Genomic DNA, 6,000 nt, shown 5'->3' with positions numbered 1-6,000 from the left:
AGAAACGTCACAGCCCACACTGATCGAAATTTTCTCTCAAATCTTTAAGTTCATCCTCGTGAATCCGTATTTACCATTATTTACCATTATTTACTGGATTTGCTCCAAATGCCATACGGATCAAGCATGTGCCCAACCCCTTGTGCACGATATGGTCCGGCGTCTGATCGAATCTTTCCGGTTGGATAGAGCGATTGCCTCTTGCTTTTAGCATTGATTCAACAAAAATCTTGGTTTTTAAAATCAACAGAACGTTTTCTTGATTCGTATGTCTTATGTTTCTGCGTGTAGTTTCAATAATCACAAAACAATTTAATTTATACTAAAGAATTGTAACACCAACATACACAAAATTAGTTAATCCTAAACATATTGCGCAATTCTCACTAACTTGGACTCCGCACTAAATTATTGCTATCGATCGCACTATTGCGACTTGTCAAACTGGCTTGGGAAATTTTAATTTTCTCAAAAAATGATCAAAGCGAGCCAATGTTACTCACCTGTCAATCGCAATTTTAAAGTGCGAATGTCCAGTTTGGTGGAAACTGCGACTGGAAATGTAAATAAACAACTGCTGGTTGCCTAGTTTTTGGAAATTTTGTTGTCAAAAGTGCGAGAGAAAAGTGCGGGCCAAATCCAAGTTACAGTGCAAGGATCAATAAACTGCTGTCCCACTTTTCATTCAAGCAAAAACTGTTGGAGTTAAATAACACCAGTTTTGAGTGTAGCTTTTGTTTACATCAAATCGTGACGTTGCGGGCAGGTGGGTGGCTTTGGCACGAGAGTAGAAAAAAGTTTGCTATCGCCGCGATCGCAGTAGCCGTTTGTTTAAATCCAGCACATTTATTTATTATTTATTGATAGTGACATAGTTTATTATTGTGAAGTTGCGCTAATTACGAACATCGCCAAGACCACCAGCGACGCCATCTGGCCACCGCATGAAGAGCTGGAAACCCTACTCGAGCAGCCAGCCCGCTGATCTACCAAAATTCCCGCATCTCCGATCTAGCCTCCGTCATCGAGGATCGCGAGTACTTTGTCGCGTCCGTCCGTGATCTCGCCGACAGCTTTCGCAACCGGGACGACCTGCACTCAGTTCTACAGATGATCATCAACTTCAAGTTCATCCTGCGGGCTGGCTTCCGGCACGTCATCTCATCAACATCCGCCGGATGACACCGGTTAATTTGCATCAACTCTTAGAGGTTAGTGTACAGCAGTTTTTTAGTACTCTTATCAACACTTCCTCCCACCTCAAATAGATCATGCAAGAGTTAGGCTGCATCAAACTGCTTGTGATAGACTTCTCGTCAAAGCGAATGTTCTTCACCGTGAGGAGCACACCTACATCGAACCTACCAGAGCGCTCCGTCGACGCTGTGTTCGTCGGCGATCACCACAAGCTCCAGAAAGACTTCCTGGAGTCGCCCAAAAACATTCAAGCAGCGGAAGTGGAGAACGAGGAGGATGAAGAAGATGCCGAGGAGCGAGATCAATTCGCAGGATTCGGACAAGAATAATTCAACGATTCGACAGTTTGAAGGTAGGATTCTTTTTCTAACGCGGATGATTATTTTGGTTTGGGCTCTCCAGACTGATGACGCTTCGTTTACGATGGTGGCTGCGTCCTCCTCCGCCAAACATTGTAAGTTTTCCCATGAACTTGCTGATGACCGGCAGCTGCTCGACAATTTCGTTTGGGCTGGTGAAGAATGCCGGCGATTCAGTGGATGAACTAGCGCAAAATTCGACGGTGTTTTTCGCGAGTGGTCGTATCACTATGGCAGTGCTGTATTTGGCCACCAAAGAGCTTACACAAAACGGGGATGGCTGATCCTCAGGCCAATATTGGAGCTCCAAAGGGCCGAAACAGAACGGTGTGTACACGAGAAGTTTTTTTTATTATTCTTCGACAGTTTTGCTCCACAATGTTTATGTTATTTATAGGTACCTACACATTATGGCAAGAACAAAAAAGTTTTCTTTGCTCTATGTGGTAATGGGCTCTGACTGGAACCATTTAGACTTCTAGAGGACACACAGATTGAACGGAGGAATACGGCCAAACCCTTGAAATCATTAGGGCTTGCCTTCCTTTGAATGCAGATGGCAAAATATCATGTGTTAAATTTTATTATTTTATTAATTTCAATTTATTTGAGCAATACATTTCTCAATCAACTCAATATTTAACAATGTTTTTGATTCAACACACAATAATATGCCTTGCGCGTTCTCTCTTTTCTCTTCTCTCACTACGCTTCGTTACCTGCTCTCGCGCAGGCAAGCGCTTAGCGCAGGCAAAAACAGTCTGAAGTGAAACGTTTGTGCGGCTGGTCGTTGTTTACGTTTTGTGCGCAGGTATAATTTTCAAACAAATCATTTGATTTACCAGATATTTAATTTACATTTTTGTTGATGATCATTTCAGCGCCGTGGAGAACTTGATAAAAACGGAACAGCTGGTGCTGGAGAACTCGATCGGTGATCAAAAGAGATTTTGCCGGCAGCCGGCCGACAATATTGTTCCGCCGAGGATGCGACGAAGCGAACAAACGATTGGCATCAATCAATCTGAATAATCAGATAAGTACATATGATATTTGAATATTATATTCAACTTGATACTTTGTGATTTTTTTCTTCTTACTTTTTCAGGTTTGGACGATTTTGGCAGTATGATCAACTAAACAGAATCAACATTCAACTAGAATTTAAGCCGCTCAAGTTCAAATACTATTGCTGTGAACCATCCGTCAAAAAGTGAACAATTCTGTAAAAAATAGGTAGGTAAAAAATGTAAGAAAAACTTTTAAAAACTATTTCAAAACTATTTCTCAAAAAGTGTAAATTTGTATGATAAACTTTAATTTATCATTTGAAAACTATTTCTGAAATAGTGAAACTGGGAAAAAATGTAGGATAAACCTTAAATAACCATATGAAAACTATTTCCAAAATAGTAGCGCTAGGTAAAAATAGCAAGAAAAACCCTTAAAAACCATTTACGAACCATTTCTAAAATAGTAGCAGCAAGGTTAAAAATTGTGCGAAGAACCTTAAAATACCATTTAAAAACCTTTTCTGAAATAGTAAAAACCGGAAGAAAAACGTCGCTTTTACGCGAAAATTAACTTTATTTTTACCATTACACAAATGGTAATTTGACGAAACGTTGTTCGGGGATTTTTAAGGTTACCGTTGCTAACCACCCTCAATTCAGATGGTCGAACTTTATGATAAATGGTAGGGTACCATTTCCGATATGGTATTTTTAAGGTTTTCCTACCATTTTTCAAATAGTGGTTACGATCTCTGAAATGGTGAGTAAACCATTTAACAAAAAGTTTTTTTAAGGTTCTCGTTTATGCGGGATTTGCAAGAAAACCTTCAAACAAACTCCTAAGGTGGGTGGAAAATTCGCAACCCTTCTCCTCGAGTTAGCTTCTAGTCCGTGCTTCTGAACCCATTAGCGCCTGCGGCCACCGAGATGCCCTTAGAATAGGACAATTAAGTCCGCAACCGACTGACAAAGACAAAGAACTCTCGGTGTCTTTCGCCGTGATTGACTCGCGCCACACGGCATGCAACCCGCTAGTTGGGGTTGGTGGAGATTCCAAGTTTTCCTACCCTCAACAAAAGTTGCATTTTCACAGCTGCTTACCGAATCTGGCGACTCGCGAGTGTCAGGAATAATGCAAGCCATTCAGTGCCACAACTGGCCACAGCTGATATAGAAGAACCACGAAAATCCGTAATTATGGCATGCCAAAACGCCCGTTGTGGACCACTTGGAGGCCGCTGTTGATGTTGGTTTTTCTTCTTAAAATTGCGCGCCGTTTGGCTTTGGTGTGGTTTACCATAATGGGAACAAATTGTGCACATTTGCATGGTTTAATGCTGCCCGTGGAGACCCTGGAGGTTTGGTCCATGGCGGAAACACAAAAGGCCTATTTCGCGTGCTGGGTCGTTTCGCTACCACCGCTAATAATAGCCATTTTCATGGGTGATGAAAATTCTTTGTCAGGAGCCTCGCACAATGCATTCTGGATCTTTATCTGGTGAATAATAAATTCAATATTATTGTGCGTGTCACCTTGCGCCTCGGCAGTTGGATCGGAAAGCACAGGAAGAAAACTGAAAACAGAAAAATACGCAAATCTTAATTTGTTTACATACACTTGCCGGAACCATCTTATGATCCATGGACCATTGTGCCCCAGCAACATAATCATAATTAGCATTTTGTGGCGGCTCTTTGATGCAACACAAACGTGGAACCTTTCCATGCGAAACTATCGACCATGAAAAATTTGCTATTCTTCTCAGAAAACCAGCCTATACAGCGCTGACATTCGCCATCTCCTCAAAAGTTCATTCTAGTAGTCAAGTTGTGAACTTAGAACAAACAAATTGCTGGAGAGCACTTCCCGGTACTTTTGGAGAGTTTTCCGCAATTCAAAGCCCCCTTTAATGGCGCGCGCGTTCACAAACGAGCATCATTAGTGGACACCCCCTTCTAGGCGAAAATACGACGCTCGGATGTCCGACCATAACAATCAGTAGCAGCTGCTGAGAACCCACTCCACCGTTGTTGTCGTCGACGGTGGTTTGAGCTGAAGAGCAGTTCTCAAGATCAACTTTTGCGGGTCGTAACTTATTGAATCGCGTGTACTCTCAAGGTAGTTCACGCAGGTCGAAGGAAATTCGTTTGATTTTCAGAACGGGTCATAATTTTACCACAGAGTCTTCACAGCAGTGTGGTGGATGTTTAATTGTTCCGCTTGTAGGACCTTCAATTCATCAGCAGCCGACGAACGTCAAGAGGTGGTGGTTATGGTTTCGTTTGTTGTTGCGCTCGTAGACGGGGAACAATAATGTTGACAGAAGTGTTGTGTTTTCTTCTCGTTCAGTTTTGAGGTTGAACCATTCATGAACACTTTTTATAGTCAATTAAATCATGTGCCATTGAAGTCGTTTTGACAAAGCTCTTGCCAGTGGAGCTTACTGAACAAGAAAATTAAACCAATTTGTTCTTGACTGTTTCCAAATGCAATCACGTAATTGTTATAATTATTTTCGGACAATTATCAGTCAATTTAATGATGGATATTTTGTAGTTATAAATATCACCTCATTACCAAAATTTCAATCTCAGTTTGCTCGTAGAAAACATTGTATAGCCTAAATATTCTCCTGATAATATTTATTTTTGAAAAAAAAGTAAATATTTTAATTGTTATACATGAAATAGGCCAATTTCGACAATTTTTTTCATTTTTTGTATTTTTTTTATTTGGTTCAAACTTTGTGGGGACCTTCATAGCAGGGCTGCGGAGTCGGGTCATATTTCAATCGACTCCGACTCCGACTCCGACTCCGGCTTTCTCAGACTAGCCGACTCCGACTCCGACTCCGGCTCCGGCTTTCAACAAATGGTTGGCTCCGACTCCGACTCCGACTCTGGCCTACCAACTCTAGCCGACTCCGACTCCGACTCCGACTCCAGCTTTCAACAAATGGTTGGCTCCGACTCCGACTCCGACTCCACATATTTTTAAATGTTTCAAAAGTTAGTCAACTATTATTAGTTGATTATTTTTAAAACATTGATAAATAAGATTATTTAAATTCTCTCGCGTCATGTTTTTCTCAAGAAAAATAAGTTCGAATCACAAAACGAAAAAAAGTTTCTAGGTTACAAGTTTTATACGTTATGGAAACAGAAATCGTTAGGGGAAAGTGGGGCAAGTGTAACAAGCTAAGGAAATGCTCGTTATAACCCATTAAAAAAGTAAAAAAATCTGTCAACTAGTGGGGCAAGACGAACAACCCGTTGGGGCAAGAGGAACAATGCACGAAAAAACTTGTTAATTTGCTAACAATTGAACTGTTATCACTTAATTACATCAGATTAGAATGTTTTTTTTTAACATTTCTTTCATTTTTAGATTGAATAATAATATTTGACTAAAAATTTGATCGTTTCTACGA

This window comes from Culex quinquefasciatus, chromosome 3 (assembly GCF_015732765.1).
Source record: "Culex quinquefasciatus strain JHB chromosome 3, VPISU_Cqui_1.0_pri_paternal, whole genome shotgun sequence".
NCBI classification, from domain to species: Eukaryota; Metazoa; Arthropoda; class Insecta; order Diptera; family Culicidae; genus Culex; species Culex quinquefasciatus.
Note: the sequence above shows the minus strand (reverse complement) of the source record.